Source organism: Symsagittifera roscoffensis, chromosome 1 (assembly GCF_963678635.1).
Source record: "Symsagittifera roscoffensis chromosome 1, txSymRosc1.1, whole genome shotgun sequence".
NCBI classification, from domain to species: Eukaryota; Metazoa; Xenacoelomorpha; order Acoela; family Convolutidae; genus Symsagittifera; species Symsagittifera roscoffensis.
In genome coordinates this window covers 96,760,661-96,780,717 of record NC_087062.1, presented here as the reverse complement: position 1 = coordinate 96,780,717, position 20,057 = coordinate 96,760,661, and positions in this window count along the sequence as shown.

The window sequence follows — 20,057 nt, the reverse complement described above, 5'->3', positions numbered from 1 at the left end:
GCAACTAGAGTTGATGGCATATCGACTGACACAAGAGAGCGGCTGGTGGCCATTTCTGACACCAAGGCTGGAGAACGCCACAGACAAAACAAAAAAGAATGCGCCACCTCTCGTGAAGCAAGTCTGGCGTTTTCTTGAGAAGCAACTGGAAATGGCCGAGAGAAGAGAGATGACAGTGACTAGGTTTACTTCAGCTGCAAACGAGGTAGCAATCGGAGGATTCTGGAGGGAGCACGCGAAGGGTGAGCTGAGGACGAAAAGGGATCACGAGATTCTCAAGTTCTTGAGTCCTTATTGGGGGAAAGAGTTCATGGCTGAAATGTTCGGTACAAAGGCGACCATCTTTGGAGCCTTTGTGCAGGAAATACTGAGCATGCCCATCAGCCTGCTGTTGGCTTTGTACCTGGTTTACCCCAGATACTTGTTTAACATGGGCCCAGCGTACATATTCAGTCGAGGTGTGAAAACAATCCGGATTGACGGGTATCTGGCACTGGTGCTCCTAACCCATGGTGAACTGGTGTCATTTCATCGACTGATGAAGTATGGGGAGCCCCTGTCGATAGGGAAAGTCCACTCGAGCATCGACACTTATTCCTATAAGTGTGCAGCAGGGCTGAAGACGCTGCTAGTGCAATACCTCATGATGCAGAATCAATACATGACTGGTGAAGAGAAATATCCGAAGACGAGAGAGGAGTGGAGGAAGTTGAATTTTGGCATGCCTTTGTTAACTGATCTGTGCCTGGCGATGAGGTCGGACCCGATAGGGATAATCCGGGGTCTAGAGGAGGTCGTAACCTGCATTTATGGACCGGCTGTGACATATGCATTCCCGGATCCACTGGTGACGGCGTATCGTAACTCCGTGGCTCACTTGAGCCTCATAAGTGTGCTGGACGGGACGGCGCTCAATTGGTGTCAACAGGAGATGCTGAGGGCACGGATGAGCAATACAGTGCTTTTCGGAAAGGTGAAAGATGCAGAACTGATGGTGTATAATTTCCGAGGACCACTGCAGTGTAGAATGGGAGGCAGACGTGAGTGCCCCATCGAAACATATCCTATGTTCTGGAAATTGAACCCTCTGACAGCGGGTGGACAGGAGATCTTGAAGATTCCTGGTTGGAAGAATAGCTTCCAACTGGTCAAGAGGGAGCTAGAGGCAATTATGGAGAAGGAAATCTTGCCAGCTACCATCCCCGAGTTCCCAACAGTCAGGAGAATGACCCTAGGAATGAACAGTCCCCTAGTAGTCCCATCCATATTCGCGAGGGCGGCAGCAGAAGAACAGCAGTTTATTTCCACACTAGTGAGGCGAAGATAAACTCGTGGACGACTCAAGCGAAGAAGATGAGAGGGTCACTTCCCCCAATGCTTGAGGTGCGAGAGGTCTTGAGAACGCTTGAGCAAGGGGGATTTGAGAACATGCTGCCAGTGTGGGACGATGGCAGGATGATCGTGAACCATGGGCACATTGCTTTGAAGGACGATATGAAGTTCGCAACAAGGGAGTACCTGGTACCCTACGGGCTGGAGCAGGTGGAGATGAGACAAGAGGGAAGAAAGCTGGACGCAGCATGTCAGCTGTACATGGCCCTGCCGGAGTATAAGAAATTGGACCCAGCGACGCCATCACCCCTGTCGGTGGGCACCCCTGGAGACAAGAGGAGCGGCCTTGTGAAAGATAGAATCAAGAGGATTCTTGAGAGAAGAAGAGTCGAATCAGGAGAAGAAAGTATGGACGAGACCCTCAGCGAAGCCGGAGAGGACATGGAAGTGGGCAATACGCCAGAACCAAGGCCATCGAGGGAGGAGTTCACCACTCAAGAGCTGTTGAAAGATCTGAGCGAAGAGAAATGGGCAGATACCGCCACTCCACCTCTGACCCCGTCTCCCCGTAAAAATCTAGAGTTGCCACTGACGAGTGAGAATTCCAATATGGGAATGATACTCTTGTGTGCGGAAAAAAGGGGGAAAAAAACGTTCGAGGGAAATAAGGACATTTTCCTAGGGACTCTGGATGAGGACACTTGGCGAGAATTCTTGATAGAGTTCAATCAAGAAGTGAACAGCGAGACTACGCTAGACAAATTCAAGGATGAACTGTGGGACACAGTGGTGAAATTCGGAGAGCCGCTTCTGATGGGAACAGGTCTGGATGAGAAGGCGAGAAAGGAACTGCTAAGCAAGCTGGTCGAGCGAAGAAAGGCGCGATCGACGACCAGAGACGACGAATGTAAAGGCAGCTCTACTCTGAAACAAAAAACTGTAGATAAAATAGTTGAAAGTGTAAAAGGAGATAAGGCTGGAACTAGTAATTTGATTAAAAGTATTAATATCCTTAAGGCTCGAGCAGGGGGGGAGGCAAGAGTTGGAAGGGTTGGATGGATACAAAGAGGTCGAATCAGTGATGATAACGACAACGCCCTCAAGCAGAGATGTGAAGTCTCGCAAGAGAAAAAAAGAGTTAGAGGGATTGAGTAGTCCTTCGGCGGATGCTGTCTCTGAGAGAAATTTGAGAGAGAGACGGCGCTCATGGTTCTGGCGCGGTGCAAGACGGCGGCCTACAAGAGCAACACGGAGCTCAGAAGACCACTCGAAGTGGAGAAGGAAATAGAGGTTTCCACCATTTCGACATCTGAGCAGGACTTCAGGCCCCAGAAGACGAACGTGAGAAGAGGTTCAACGAACGGACAGACATGGGAAGTGGATGACGGCAAGGAATGGGTCTCAAAGGGGCACCAGGCCACTGGGAAGCAAATAACGAATGATCCTCTTGAAAGGAATAAAACGAGGAATACCTCCCGGCCATGGTGGGTGGCCCTCGAGACATTGAAAGAAATGGAGGACTGCTTAAAGACAGTGGAGTGGCACGCAAGCGACGTAATTGGGCTACCCAGCAAAAGGCTGAGGTTAACAAAATAGAATTGGGGAACCAACTGAAGAGGACGTGGCAGAACTTGTTAAAGGATCATTTTGAAGAAGCGATGAGGACAACCTCATCGGCATCGCCATTGATGCGAATCCCTTCATTAGAACCGCAGGACAACTAATGTTTGCATGGAGTCAGGTGGGAATAGAGTTGGGGACACTGATCTCGTACGACAGGCTGAAGTTAGGAGGCAAGAAACTAGAGGTGTATCAAGTGCTGATGCAACACGTTGCCAGGGATAATTCAGGCTTGAGCCTGGCAAGGAGGAAAGATGCTACCTGTTTCTTGAGTTGGAGAATGTCATTGATGACTGATAGCACCATCTTAGCATGTCACCAAAGAGCAAGCGGAAGTAAAACAGTGGAAAGGAGAGTCTCAACAGTCATCTTGAACGTATATCACAGTACTGGAATAGAAAAGGAGGATGGTTCAAGACTATCCCTGGAGAGCCATAGAAAGCTAGACGAGGTACGGAGTTTTTACAACAAGAAGTTCGAAGAGGAACACGATGTTCACCGTAAGTTGGCCTCGTCAGAGGAGTACTCGAGACCCAGTGAGAAAGGAGAATTTCAGTACGTGTCGGGAGTAATGGGGATAGCCTACAATCCCTTCATAGACTCAGAGGCTGGATGTGCTCACAGGAAACACGAGGTAGCAGAGCTGCTGAAGTTTTGGACAGAGAAAATAGTGGAAATAGACGCAGTGGAGAGAGAGAGACCGAGTCTGGGCTTGATTCTCGGGAAAACGCCGGAGGTGCTGAGCATACCGCGCTCGAGCAAGAGAGTGGAACTGAAGATGGGTAATGGCAATGGCTTGTTAATCTCGAACTTGGGAGTGGTATGGAAGTTACTAAGGCCCTCCTGGTGCCCACATCCCCACGCGAGCCTGGTCGAGGAAACCACGGAGCGGGTGAGGTTAGCACCAACGGAAGATGAAGATCTAGCAACATTGAGTGTAGTGCACAAACTGATCTTACCTCGGGTGAAGGACTCAGGCGAAAAGACGAATAAACTTGGGCCAGCAAGGAAGATGGAGCCGGGTAGCTGTCTGGATTCGACGTGTGGGAGTGGAGAGCACACCTGCGATGGACGATCATGCGTCAGGATACTGTCCTTTCAAAAAGAAGATCTGGTCACTTGGTTTGAGACATCACGGAGAGGGAGAAGAGTGAAGTGCAATTAGTGGCAGAGTGTTACGCGAGAACCACGGTGAACATAGCAACAGCTCTCGGATTCTTTTAAAGGATGTGCAGTCTACAGTCACTGGAGAGGCTAGAGTCTGAAAACCATTTGGTGACTGCTTTGAGCGTGGAATCATGGCCTGGGGTGTTGCAGGTGACTCAAAAGCACATCCGGAGCTGGAAGGTCGGTCTCGAGGCGGAAATGGGATTTCCCATGCGCGAAGCCCATGGTCTGCCATTGAATGCGAAATTCCTAATAGGGTCAGTGATGGCCAACTTGTGTGGAAGCCACTACCCACTGCACATGGCGATGGTGGAGGTATCCATCCAGAGAATATTAGTGGACAAAGTCTTCTCAGTGCCCAAGTGCGTGAGGTTGGCTCGGATGTCGCATCACTCACACAAGTTGTTGAGAAAAATCCGAGGGACAGTGCCAAAAGAATTGAGAGATGACTTGAGTGAAATCTGGGGAGAAGAGCTTTTGAGGTTGGAAAGTGAGAACACAAGCGACCACGAGAGACAAAACGTGATCGGAAAACCTGTGGGGGATGCTCCAAACATGGAGAAGAACGATAAGATGCATGAGAAAATGATGGAGCTTGAACCTCTCTTGGAAGCCTCGGGAGAGCGCAACCTCAGGAGCATTCAGATCACCCATGGAGAATGCCCATGCCACTGTCTGGCACAAATGGTGTGGTATCCACATCAACCGAACCTCTGCCTGGTATGGGATGTGGAAGAAATTCGGTCGATAGGATTACCGGATCACCGGCAAAAGGTGACGCTCTTGACGGTGAGTACGATGCTGGTTCTAAGATGGATTGAAGAGAATGTAAAGAAGTATCAGGAAACAAAGACGCCAACGACTGAGTCGATATACGCGATAGATTACAGCAGGAGACTCGAGTTGTTTGAGACTGCATGCAAAGTATTCGCCATACCAATGGAAGTCAGACACATAAGTGAGGTTCTTTGAGGTTCTTTCCTTGGTTTCGAGCGTCATTGACGTCTTGGTTATACAAGATAACGAAAGATCACATGAGGAAATATCAAAAGGAGCATCGACAGTTCCAGGCTGAGATTGGACCGGAAGCTTTCAAGAGACCTCTGCTAACCCATTGAAATGCGATCACGACGGGATGGAAAAGAGTGGGTAGAGTGTCTAGAGACAACACCAAGGCGAAGGAGTCGATACTAGATGAAGACTTGTCGAAGAATGTGAGCCTGAGCCTTCACAACTCCTTCTGTTTGAACCGGGAATCGAGAGTGAAGGGACTGCCCAACCAAGCAAAGAGATTACAGGAGCAAAGGGAAGGGATGCGATCCTTTGAACAACTGAAGGCTTGGGAGGAGATCGTAATTAGCTCCGATGATGAAGAAGCACTGTTGAGACAGTTTGCGGTGCCAAGTACATCTGGGTCTGGTACCTCAAAGGCGAAGAGCACGAAATGAGCGGGTGGCTCAAAGGGAGTCTTGAGCCTTGAGAAGGAAAGAGGGCTTGAGCGTGAATTCGGATGAAATCTGGGTTCACGAAAAAGAAGTTTTAACGAATCAGATATTGTTATTAATATGCTATCTTTATTATATAAATCAAAATGCTGCATGACAATTTCCTGATTGAATAGGACAAAAGAAATTTTAAATCGTTGGTTTGAAAAGCGAGAATTCAAAGGTGCAGGTATATGCAGATTTTGGTTGCTGTTTAGCGATAGTACTAAAACTTTACATGGTAATAAATTTTGGGGTGTAGATAAACTTAGGTCTGCTGCAAACTTCTGTAAATGACCACTGGCACTGTACCTTGAGCAACACTCGGCTTACTGAGATTCACTGACAGACGACAGCACGCAGAAACTGAAAACAACATGAAATAAATCAGAACGACCGAATTCACAATTGCGGGAAAGTAGTCAGATAAAAACAGTGGGAAATTGCTATTCGCAATTTCCGTCATAGAGAACAAGAGTAGAGCTGTCCTATCTGAGATAGAAGACAGAGTATTCCCGAGAGGAGATCGAAATTCACCTGAACCAGAGTGAACCTTCAATGGAAAGGTGGACAGCTTGAGTGTCCCAATGGTTCATACAAAAACTCCAATTCTAGAGTCAAATCTTACTTCTGTTATTAAAACTGATTAGTATTGAACTTATCTAGTTATCTTACCTAATTCTCGAGTTGATCATCCATTTAATTACTCCCTGTGCTTGAGTGCATCAACATGTGAGTCCCTAATTTAATTTTCTTGGGTGTGTTTTTTGATTGTTATGTTGAGATAAGGCGAGTTTTAGGTTGATCCATCTGAAATGGATCAAAGTTCCACTGTCTAATAAAAAGTAACTTAACGGATTGTTCCGACCCGGTTTTTAACGGCGTTCGCGTATTTTGGGTATTTTGAGACCTAAGTATGGGTATGTTCTTATCTCTAGAGTGGGGGGGGTGGATTTTTTGGTAGTAGCCTGTAAGCTGTAACGGGTTGTAGTCTCATGTCGCAAGCGAACCGAATTGGCTCCGACCGTTTTGAGGTAGAAAAACACAAGAGATATTGTCCCTGAATCTTGAGCCAATGGTTATAGGGCCTATTTTCCTTAAGCCTCATATGTGACCGAAGTAGACGAATGTTACATAATTCACGCTTCAATAACTCTGTGGGGAACTACTAATATGCATCCGTCAAATGATCGTGGGATAATTTTCTGAAAAAAGAAAAAAAAACAAGTTAAAAAATAATATAAAAAACTAGAGCTGTCATCCGTTCTCCAGATAACGTTGGGATTAAAAGATTAGGCGGGATTTAAAAATTGAACCGTGAGGAGCTGTCGAGGTTCCCCCGATATCCCGTGGAGCGGAATAATTAACTTGTCAAAGATACTCCCCTCCTAAAAATTTTCCCCTGATAACTTGAGGGAATGCATACATTAAGTAATTAAAAGATTCTTGCGAGAAAAAAAAAAATTCTGTGATAAATTAGCTCATGATCCCATTCACTAACTCAAACATTAATTTTTGTCGAAACTTACCATCTACAACTTACCATCTACAACAAAAAAAGTATTGGCAAGTAAAATTTAAAAAATTATCAAAAAAATTTTCGGAACTTATCATCTGAAACCTTTTTTTCGATTTTTTTTTTCAATTTTTCAAGAGAAAATTATTTTTCAAGATAAAAATATACTTGCATGTAAAACTTTTCTGAAAAGTTTCTTGCAAAGTTTCAAAAATTTTCTGAAGCGTACCATCTTACCATCTGAAAATATGACCAATCTTGTTACACTGGAACATCTATTCCCACGTAATACACCAAAAATGCTAAGCCATTAGGTAACGCGCGCCAAAATTTTAGCAAAAAAAAATTAAACATTTACACACAAAATACCGTTTTTCTTACCATTATCTCACCATCACACAAACCATAAAACATTAACATCGGGTTCCCTATATTAATACATTAAAGACTCTATTCCCCATGCTAACACATAGGAGGATGACCGGATACTCTATAGCCTATTTTAATGCAAGGGGGTCATCTTCCGCACGATTTTGCCCCAACTTATATTACTGTTTCCTCAACCACCTCAATTATCTCATTAGGATCCAGGTGCAGCGGCAGTCTCGTTCCTTCTTTCAGCGCCTCATTCCCATCGTTTTTTTTCCTGATGCCGTTCTAATTGAAATCGCAAGCCGGGTCAGCCTTCATGTAATGCCCCACTCTATGATTTCAGGTATACAACAGTCTTATGTGGATGGGTAATGTCGTTTAATATTTTCAAAGTCCACAGCTCGGCCGATACTCAGTCTGTAAAAACGTCCCTATTAGTGCACTTCCGTTATCTTGAACGGTCCCCTCCAGGAGTTTCTTCGTGCCTCACGAGCTGCCTTCTTATCAAAACTTGCCCTATGCCTCGCCTGAGCTTGCTGCGTATTGCGTCTACACAGATCTTTCAGCTCCTGCTGGCGTCTGACAACATCCTTACATAGACCTGTTGGAATGTTTTATTCTTCTTACTCTGGATAAAAAAAGGGCAAAGGCAAAGAATGTTTATGTCCAGTCAATATCATGAGTGGACTTTTTCCTGTGATGGAATGTCGCGTACTCTTTTAAGCTTCCATCATTATCATTTATGGAAGATATCAATCCCAATCTGTCATAAACCCGGAACAATGCGCTCTCAAATTTGACGCAAGAGTACGATCTTGTCTTTCCACCAAGCCGTTCGTTTGGGAAGCATTTGTCATAGAATGAACCTGAGCTAATTGAGAACGTCTCATGAGCTCTGTTGAAAAATTCTCCCACAAAAACAATTCCATAGTCTGATTGGAATGTCATCGGGCATCCATGTCTTGCTATCCACGTATTGATCAGCCAATCGCATGTATCTTTGGCTGAGACAGTTAAGCAGGTCACGGCCTCTGCATATTTTTTCAAATGATCGATCATCAGCGGAACGTGATTTTAGCTACTGTCTGTCATACGGATCTTTTGCTGATCGATATCTACCACCCCAATGAAATCAGATGACTGGATCGAGTGCAATTTCCTGTGATCCTACACATGTTTGCATGACAGACATGCTGTCACCCACTTCTAGTACGCTTTTTCATTCCAGGCCATTCAAAGCGTTTCAAGATCATCAGGTGTTCTTTATTGATTCCCCGATGGCCCATCTGATCATGTGATCTGAATAAAGTTCTGTTTGGTAGAGTTGCGGATGTACTATTGCGTTGTAAATTTAAATAAACGTTTCCTCCTCTCTCCTTTAGCAAGCAATGATCCAAACCTTGTTCAGATATAACTTTCTCTCTTTCTGCATATAAAATTGTCTCAAGAATTGGTAACTAGTCTGGCGCAAGAATTGGATCTGTTTCGTCTGGTGCTTCGTTTTCGATCCACTTGTCAAGTTACTTGACATGCTGTATTTTATCTGCTCTCCTAGTCAGTCCGAAGCATGTATCTCGCCTTCAAGTATGTCTTCTTGACCTCAAGTGACTGTTCATGTTTCGTCTCAACGCACCAAATCTTTGCCAATGGCTCTGTCTCTTGTTTAAACGGTTGAAGGTCAGTCCTGATTGCTTCCTTCTGTGATAAAAGGCTCATTGAACGTTTTGTTAGCGCTATCATTTCCATGTCATCTCCCGCGTCATCTCTCTGTCAACGGGAACAGATAGCGGTCACTATTAGGGTCTTGATACACCTCCCTGTCCAAGTCTCTCACTCAGTTTTCAACCAGGTCTTACTCGGTTTCCTGTCTGAGTAAGTGTCAATTTCTGATTTCCGCGAGGTGTTATTGACGGATGAGTGTGTCGTGGATATGTTGCCACGGTGGATGCTGTTGTGCACTTTCTACTCATTCATCTAAAATCCCCGGAAAAAAAATTTGTCCGCCTGGTCATGTCCATCTACGTGTCCATTTTCTTCAACGTCCGACTCCCGGGACAAATTCTCTTGTTCCGGGTTTTTTGATCAATTTCTATCAATTCATGATTGGGCTCCTCAAAGGTGACAGTCTTTTTCTGAGTCCCGTTCTCCTGTCCTTTTTCTTTGAATGATGTGCTCATTAAAACGCTTTGAGGAATCGAGGATACTAGCTGTTGAAATACTGTTCTAAAATCCCTTTTTTTGTTTTGGCGTCTTGCTGGCTTTGTTCGTACCTTCTCACAGACTGCCCGCGATGTCATGACTGGTTTCCATTGGGGATTATCTCTAGTCACTTCCCTCTCCAATAATCCAACCAGTATCTGCATTACACGTGATGTGACTTGCACCGTTTTATCCAGCAATGAGAGTCAGTTTATGTTCATGTCAGAGAGCTCCTGTTGGAGCAGATCTGAACGTAGCAACAACTTCAAGAGCACCTGGTTCCTTCTGGATTAGATTAAGATTACTGCCGTTTTCTCCGATGGCAATTCAAGGTGTCCCGGAACTGGATGTCCTGACTTATCCAACCATCTCGTCAAGGGAAGTGCTTCGTAATTCTATTGGTCCAAAAACGGCTCTACATCCTTGACATAAAGCAACCCTGCTTACTATCACTCAATGAGTTTAAATTTCTCATCCTGAAGTTTGCTGAAACTGCCCTCCTGGTCTGTAATTTTCTGTCCCAAAAGTAGAAGACTGTTTTTGGAGTTCTCCCAGCAATGTAGATCGCTCCGCGGTTAGCGGCTGCTAGTCTTATGTTCGTCGGTATCAGTTCCTCCCTGGTAAAGCCTATTCTTTCCCAAGTCATTATCGCCATTACACTGACTACTGCTCCTGAGTCTAGAAGTCTTGTTAATCCGATTTTGTCCCCATCGGTGTCTAGCAGATGTGCAATCACATCCGCTTCGCATCCAATGTATACCGCATCTTGTTCTGTCATGGCGTCATGACCATTTCTGAAGACCTTCAGCTCTTCCTGGCCCAAAAAAACTGTCCTAATTGGTCACTATCTGTTGTGAGATAGGTCCTGGTGTAAGTCCTAGTCCCATCCACATTTAACATCACTTGATTTTTCCCAGTCCTCTTCCGCAATAGGGTGGCGGTCCTGTCACTTCTTCTATCGCCTCATTCCCATCATTCTACTCCCTGGTGCCGTTCTCATTGACTTCGCAAGCAGGGTCAATCTTCAGGTAATTGCGCCATCTATGTCTTCAGGTATACAACAGTTTTTTGTGGATGGGTTAAGTGGTTTAAAACCTTCAGAGCGCGCAGCTCCCCTTGTTACACTTCCGCTATCTTGAACGGTCCCCTCCAGGAGTTTCTTCGTTCCTTTTGTTGGAATAATGTTCTGAAAAACCCACAAGTAATTCCTACCGAGTATGTTTTTGCACCAGTTTCCTTTTTGTCGACATTGTCCTCTACCTCGCCTGAGCTTTTTGCGTGTTGCGTTTACATAGACCGTTCAGCTCTTGCTGAAGTCTGTTCACATCCCTTACATAGACTTGTATGATTGTTTTCTTGCCTTCATGCTCTGGATAAAAGAAAATCAGATGCAAAAACTGTTCATGTCCAGTCAATATCTTGTGCAGACTAATTCATGAGGTGGAATGTTGCATACTGTTATAAGCTCCTATCATTTGTGGAAGACATCTATCCCAATCAGCCATGTATCGGGAACAATATATCTCAAAATGGACACCGGAGCACGATTTTTGTCTTTCCAGCTAGAGATGATCCATCTGTACAGTACTGATCGATCTGTACCACCTCATTCAACTCACATAACTTGCTCGAGTATAATGTTAAAAGCCATTTCCTGTGGTCTTACATCTGTTGGCATGACAGATACGCTGTCACCCACTTCTCGCCATTTTTATTCCAGGTCATTCAAAGCATTTCAAGATCCTCAGGTGTTCTTTATTGATTACCTGATGATCCATCTGATCATGTGATCTGAAAAAAGTTCTGTTTGATAGAGTTGCGGTTGTACTATTGCGTTGTAATTTTAAATAAACGTTTCCTCCTCTCTCTTTTTCCAAGCAATGATCCAGACCTTGTTCAGATATACCTTTCTCTCTTCTGCATATAAAATTGTCTCAAGAATTGGTAACTATCCGCTTCCAGATCTGTTTCGTCTGGTGCTTCGTTTTCAATCCACCTTTTCAAGTTACTTGTCATGCGGTAATTCATCTGCGCTCCTAGTCAGTCCGAAGTATTTATCTGGCCTTCAAGTATGTCTTCATGACCCTCAAGTTACTGTTCATGTTTCGTCTCAATGCACCAAATCTTTGCCAATGGCTCTGTCTCTTGTTTAAACGGTTGAAGGTCAGTCCTGATTGCTTCCTTATCTGATAAAATGCTCCTTGAACGTTTTGTTTGCGCTATCATTTCCATGTCATCTTCCGCGTCATGTCTCTCTCACTCGGAACAGATACTACATTCTCTATTCTCCAATTGTGAAGTTTATTTTATTAATACTGTTTCTGCATAAAACATTGTCTAAAGGGTTAACTATCCTCCTCCATATCTATTTTGTCCGGTGCTTCAATTTCGGTCCACTTTTTCAGGTTAGTTTTCATGCGGCCATTTCTCTGCGATCTTAGTCAGTCCGAGAGTATGTATCTCGCCTTCAACAATGTCATCAGCGCCTTCAAATGGCTGTATAGCTCAACGGTCTCATCTTCCGTCTTAACGCACCAAATTTTTGCCAATGGCCAATGGCTCTGCCTCTTGATTGAGCGGCTGAAGGTAAGTCCTGACTGCTTCCTTCTGCGGTACAAGGTTCCTTGAACGTTTTGATACAGCTATCATTTCAAGTTCAACTGCCGCGTTATCTGCCGCTCACTCGGGAACAGGTAGCGATCAACCGAGCAAGTGTCCAATTCACTTGCTCGGTTTTCCACCAGCTCTTTTTCGATTTCCTGTCCGAGTAGGTGTCAATTTCTGATTTCCTTGAGGTTTTATTGACGTTTGTCTTGGTTATGTTACCACTGCAGATTATGTTGTGCATGATCTACTCATCCATCTAAATTTTGTCCGCCTGGACTTGTCCATAAGATGTCTCTTTTCTTCAACATTCGAATCCGACTCTCGAGACAAGTTCTCCTGTTCCGTTTTTTTTTAAATTTCTACCAATTCAAGATCGGGCTCTTCAAAGATCTTCTTCCGAGTCCTGATCTCTTTGTAAGGTATTCTCATCCAAACGCTTCGAGTAATCGAGGATACTAACTGCTGAAATACTGTCCTACATTCCCTTTTGTTTCTTTTGATGTCAGCGATGTCATGGCTGCTGCCCACTCGGGATCATCTCTAGTCACTTCTCTCTCCAACATCCCAACCAGCTTCCGCATCACTCGTGGTGTGACCTGCACCGTTTTATCCAGCAATGAGAGGCAGTTTATGTTGATACAAGAGAGATACTGTTGGACCAGGTTTGAACGTAACAAAAGATAAGAGCACCTGGTTCCTTTTAGATAAGATCGTTATTTCTGCCGCTTTCTCCACTGGTAATTCAGTATGTCCCGGAACTGGATGTCCTGACTTATCCAACCATCTTGTCCGGGGAATTGCTTCCTCAATCTCTTCGTTCAGAAACGGGAATCCTTCCTTGATATCCAGCAAACCTGCTTAATATCACTCAATGAGGCTAAATTTCTCATCCTGAAACTTGCTACAACTGTTTTACCGGGCTGAAATTTTTTTTGTTCAAAAAATTAATATCAGTTATTCTGTTTACTGGTCGCTTTACATATTTCCAGCCTGGTTTCCTAATCCTAATCAGTCCATTATTAAGTTCTGTAACATTCGCCCAAATATCACACAGCGACGGAGCGTAGAAAAAGTACCTATTGACGACTGGCAGGCGTCAGTTACCTTAATTCCACTCGTTTTTCACCGTCTCGACCTTGCCAGTTGATTTTCTGGTCTGTCTAGGGCAAAGTAAAAAGTTACTATTTTTAGGCCATCAGTCAAACGACTTTTGATCAGCTTTCGTTTGCATGCGAACACAACCACATAGCTGAGTCTCGGATCCTCAGACTACGTGATTGTCATTAAAAACACGGCTCGAACCACCTATTTCTATATGTTTTTGTGTGACAGTTTTATATTAAATCCATTGGAGATGGATTGACCCTTTCCTTTTTCTATCTACTCATGTCCTGAAATATCAAATAATATCGGTGTTTAATTCAGATCTAGGACATTACAGCAACTGTTATAGCTAGTTTACACAGTCCCTTCACATATAACAGTCTCTGGGGGACCAAGCCTCCGCTCCCGTGATTTTCTTGAGATAACACTCTTATCTCCTATATTTCGTGTCCCGGGAGGGTTCCGTGGTATTTCTCTTCCCCCCACCGAAGCCTCCGTCTCCACAAATTTCTGTCACTAAGGTCCTTATCGTGTGTTATTGCCACGATAAGAGGCTCCGTAATTTTCTCGTCTCGGATACAACCGTTCGTCACAATTTCTATCGTTGTTCTGATTTTTCTCTATTTTATTCAAAATGGCCGTCTTTTTTCTATTTCTCAGAAATGTTCTCCTTCAAATCGAAATTTTAAAAATAAAAATTCCAGAACATTCTGACCCTCCGTCGCAACACTTTTCTGTTCGTAAGGCCTTTAGTCACTTTTTTTTCCGTCGCGGGAAGGTTATACTGTGTCATCCGGCGGAATGGCACATACTCCCCGGACAAGTCTCCATCAATGTCCCTATTGATCGCACAACACCGGGTTATCGTCAAGTAGGTATCCAGTTTTCTGTAACCAATCTTACAAATCGCATAAGAAAATGAAATTTATCTACTCCACCTCAACTCACTACGTGTTCACAAATGGCATCGTACTACATCTCACTGCCTTTCAACATTTTCACAAAAGTTGCACCATGAGGAGTGTCCTAGATAAAATTTCCTTTCTGACTACTTACGTCATCTCGCCATAAAACTTCTTTTCGCTTCTGATTAAAAAGTGGGACGTGGCACGGCCACGCACCCGTTAAAATTAACTTAACTTCACTCACCAAGTATAATTAGTCATTTATGCGGTCCTTTCAATATTAAAACTAAGAAACTCTGTGGCTAGGAAAGTTATTGAGTTACCCACCCTTCTCGAGCGAGTTTACTCAAACTTACCATGTCGCCACACAGTGAATTTGTGTCTTACACAGGTTAAAAACTTCAGTCGGGAATAAATAGGTAAATATACTCACCTATGCTCCTTATATACATACATAGATAGTAGTAACTAAAATCAACAATTTCAACAATTTTAACAATTGCAACAATTTTCAAAGTTTGGTCTGACCAAACTAAATCAAAACAAAAAGTTTCACAAGTTCAATAATCAAAACTTGGTTGATTTGTTCAAGTTTTTACACACAAAGACAATCAAGTTTTTTCTCCTTCTCTTCTCTTCCTCCGTCATCTTCATTCCATCATTTCTCCATCCTGATGTTCAGCGTCACTGTCTTCCAGAACTTTCTCTAACATGTCCAGAGAGTTGCGGGCCGTGCCCCAACCCTCCTGCTCCAACAGCCTCGGTTTGCAACAAGGTAGTAAGTCCACATTCACCTTCTGCTCCCGGTTCCTGCAAAAGCTGTTGTGAAGACACAGGCTCACGTTTCGTTCTAGGTCAGCTCTTAAGACCTCTTTCTTTTCATCTTCAGTAACACAAGGCGCTCCAGCTACTCGCTTCACCGCAGTGGTGACCGCGTTTCTATGCGTCAGGAAAGCTCTCTTATAGGCTCCTGGTCCTATGTCTAGCTGGAAAGATTGATAGGCTTCCGTGTTCCTTGACATGTGACGCTTCGCGCGTTCATACATCCAAGATGTCATCACTGCACGGAACCAAGGCATCAATCTTTGCCTTGACCATATTCTTTCAATGGCTTTAGGTATTCTCAGAACCTTGCAAGTGGTTCTGAAAAGATCCAATTCACTACTCATTTTCACGTTGCTCAGCTGTTCAGGAGTCGGCACGGCCGTCTCCTGCTCATTTGTGTCCGCATAAGCCTCCAACCATCTCACTGCTAGCATGGCGCTAACCACCACGATTGACACTGGTTGATTCTGATCGGGCAACCCCGTGGAGTACAACTCCTCCACGTCCCAAATTAGGATCAGGTTCCCACGTTTGGGGTACCACAACGTCTGCGCTAAGCAGTGGCAAGGATACTCCCCGTGGGTTCTCACTATGTTCCTTCGGGTCCGATACCCTGAGGCTCCCAGCAACGGTTCCACTTCCATCAGGATTCTATGTAGATCGTCTTTCTCTTCTATGGTGGGGAATTCAGTGGGTAACGCTCCACTCGCTTTCTGCTTCTGGAACTCACTCACGTTGCCTTCGTTCAGCATCATGAACTCTTCACCCACAACGTCTTGCAACTCGCCTTCGGATCTCTTCGGGACTGCCCGAAAGATCTTTGCCAACAAGTCATATGACCTCTCTGACATTCTGGCCAACCTCACGCATTTTGGCACAGAGAAAAGCTGGTCAACCAACACCTGTTGCGTCCTCGCATCCATCACCACCATGTGCGTAGGATACTTGCTATTGCAGTATGGCGCAGAGCTTGAACCCACCATATATTTTGAACCAGTAGGTCTGTGATAGGCTTCACTATCCCTCAGATTCATTTCATTCTCTAGGGCTTCTCGCCAGCCTCCAATCTTTTGCTCTGTCTGTAATGCTCCAGGGAATATCTCCACGCTGAGGGACGCCACTAGCTCATGGGCACGCTCCAAGCGCTCGAGCGATTCTATCGAACTCGTCATGCTGCAAAATCCCAAGGCTGTGATCAGGTTTACGTCCGTCACCCCATGGCAGTCTGCGACCAATTCCATGGCACTCTTATCTGACATGCTTAATCTTCCATACAATCGTGCCAGTTGTCGATGCTGCTCGCTCAGCGTAATCAGGCAGTGTCCCACGTTACAAACATGTCCTTCCATCCCACTGTGTTGAGCCAAGCATGTGCCTTGCTCCAACCAATCACTCGACGTACCTTCCTCGGACAGCTCCGTGGACGGGTTGCTCTTCTTCTTCATCAATCTCATGCTTAGCAGGTGATGTATCATGGCCAGATCATGTAAACTCGCATCATCATCCCTTTCCAATATGACATCCGCGGTCATGTCCCAGATTAAGCCTGCGTTAGGATGGGGACACCAGGAAGGCTTCATGAGTTCCCACATCACCACTAGACTGGTTTTCAAGGGACCGTCCCAAGAACCACAATCAAAACTCACTTGCCCTTTTAGCTCGGGAATCGAGGGTTCGACTACTCGTTCCTCCAAAATAATTCCCAGCTTGGGTTGTTCCACCATCAGCATTCCGATCTCCTTAATTCGTTCAACCCAGAAGTTGAGCACTGTGACTTGCTCGTAGTCGAAGTATGCTTCCCTGGCTTCTTCGTTCACGAAGGGATTATACGCCATCCCTGGTATGCCAGACACGTATTGGAACGACTTCAGTCTCCCTAGGGTTGCAAACTCTTTTTGTCCTCTGACCGCTTCAATCAAGTCTCGACTCACTTTCAATTCTTTGTTGGAGTATCTTCTCACTTCTTCCAACTTGCGATAGCTTTCCATATCATTCGACTCCTTGTTTGGCACGGTCAATGGCATGTCCTGATATAGCTCTAGGAGAGCCCTAAGGAAGTACCTTTCGCAATCAACTCCCTCTTGCCGAATGATCTTTACACATTCTCCCAACACAGGAGTGGGGATGCGATCCACCACAAACCTGACAAAGCAAAGGGCATCCTTCCGTTTAGCCCATGCTATCGCTGAATCGTCTTTTGAGATCAATGTCCGTAAAGCTTCCATCAATTCTAGCTCCTGTTCTCGTGATTTCGAGTCGTTGCTGGCTTCATACTCCGCCCTTTTGATGCCCATCAAGCACCAAGCCAGTCGTACTTGCAGATCAGTTCTCACGCAAGGATGAGCCAGGTATGCTGCTACAGTCGCAGGTGCATTCATCGTCTCATCAAAGTATTTCTGGAGGGCCGCCCTCCAAGAAATCTCTAGCAACTTTTCTAATCCAATTTCGTTCGCTTCTGATGACATTACTGTCCCATATTCTTTTCGATTGAAGTTGGAGTTCTCCGTAAGCCCCTTCAAGTATTCTTGCATGGCTGGCTTCTCGTTCCAAGCCATCAGGTGCCCTCTCGCGGAGTTCCTCGCTTTCAACATTTCCACATAACCCCCTGCCGGATCTCCCATGTGGACCGATTCCGGCACAGTTATTCGACTGTACTCGACCACGTCGAGTTGTCCTTCCAGTTTCAACTTGGCCATGTTGATTCGCGAGGGCCTGTAATCTTCAAGTCCTCCAGATCCACATTGACTGATTACTTCCATTTCTAACTTGGTGTCTGCCAGGGTTCGCGCCGTCTTCTTCGACCTTGTGGCGGTCACGGTCAGACCTGCCAAGAGCATAGGGGGTATCAGATTCTCTTTTTCTCCCCCTGTCAGCGTTGTAGTATCTCCCTGCCCGCTCTCGCCTGAGCGACCTGCGCTCGCTAAAGAGGTCACCACTGCGTTGGCTCTTGACTTCACCACTTTCGGGTTCATGGCTCGACTTCCTGTCTTCCCTTTTAGTCGCTTCAGCCCTTTCCTGGCTCGTCTGACAGGTAATTTCTTTGCAACATGCTGATCATCGGCACTGTCTTCTGTTACTGACTCGGTCAGCACATCCGACTCCATGGAGCTCACTATTTTCTCCAGGACCTCACGCATGATGGGTTGGTTCAATCCCACCTTCATTATGGACTGCGTCCCATATCGCCTTATCACGTCCCAAGATTTCTCCATGAAGTTTACTCGACTCCAGATTGCTCCTGTCTTGCCTTCCAACTCCATTTGATATCTTTCCCATTCTTCTTCTGGTAATGTGCTGAGGAACGATATCTTCATAGACTCTTCGATTTTCCTCCTCCTTGGCGATTCATAAAGCAGCTTCTGTGGATCCCTGCTTCGGCACTCTCTAGCCTGGCTTATTGGGTCTATCGGAGATAGATCGGCTGACGCCTCCTTTGTAGGAGACATGAAGGACGATGGTGCCATCAACAATAGACTCCCATCGACTTCCCCATCGTCATCTTCGCTGAACCGGTACTCTAGCAAGTCCCTTTCCAACGCTCCTAGATCGGTCTCTCCCGATTTCTCCGTCTTGCTTCCGGTCCCTTCATCGTTATCGTCCTGATCCATCAATTCATCGTCGTCCGCATCAGGTTTCGGCCTAGGTCCCGAGGGTCCTTGTCGTGCGTCTGCGCCCGAATCCGGCCGAGCCGGTACGGCCATGTCTCCTGCATGATAAAACAACTCATCATCGACCAGGAACTCTACTAACTCCTCACCATGTGGGGCCAGGTCCTCTATCGTTACATATGAGCCACCTCTGCTCTCACTTGCCACCTCCAGCATCACCACCTTCGCTTCTCCTGACCACTTCAGTCTTGATAAGTCGTCCGCGGAAGAATACACTTCATTCCACGTTTCAGCCGAGACCTCTGGTCTCCTGGAGGGTAGTGCTTTGATCTTCTTCCTGCTCCAGGCATCAGGAAATGAGAAGTCGAACGTGTGCGCGGCAGCGACGTTCCAGCTGATGAAGCGCGGCTCCATCCCTCCACTCCACTTCTGCATTCTCTTCTCCGCGTCACGAGCCGCTCCGATACGAGGGGCAATGATGGGAGATGTGACTCCCAACAACATCCTCCTTATCGGTGGATATCGATGGCATTGGTCCGGCAGCGGCCTGGACCCAGGAAGCCATGTCTGTTGATTTTCTTTTGCATGGGCATAGGCTCCCGGCAATTGAGGTACTCCCACAGCCTCTCCTGTATCTTTCACCACTGGTCTCAGATTCCAGAGTTTTGGGTTGAACTGGATGTGGGACAGATCCTCACGACCCATTCGGCATTTGAAGTGGTTGTTGAAATCCATCAACACCCAACCTGGCTCTGCTATTCTTCCGAACAGCCTATCATCGCTAGCCAGCTTTCTCAGTTCACTCTGCTCTACCCAATTCAGCACTGAACAATCCACTACTGAGACCAGGTTGACGTACAACACTGAATTCCTGTACGCTTTAACTTGTACATCCGGGAACGCAAAGGACATCACCGGTCCATAAACCACTGTGACGAATTCCCTTAGTCCGTGGACCAGAGCCAACGGATCAATCCGCATCATGACAGCTAAGTCTGTTAATAAGGGCATGCCACAATACTGTTTGCATTCGCTTGCGTTCGTCGCCACTTTGTCCTCTCCTGTTACGCTTCTGTTCTGTTGCAGGAGGTATTGAAGTAGGAGAGTCCTCCAGTCTTTCATCTTCCTGAGCGAGGCGGTTTCCAACTGTGCATTGAACTCACGACTGGGTCCCTGCAGTTGTTCAGGGTAACGCAATAGCACAAGCAAGTCTCCCAGCCGACCATAGGTCATGGCAATCAGGGTCAAGAGTCCATCCAACCTCAAATCGGCCAACGCTTGGGTAAAGAGGTTTGCCGGTCCTTTCACAAAGTTTTCA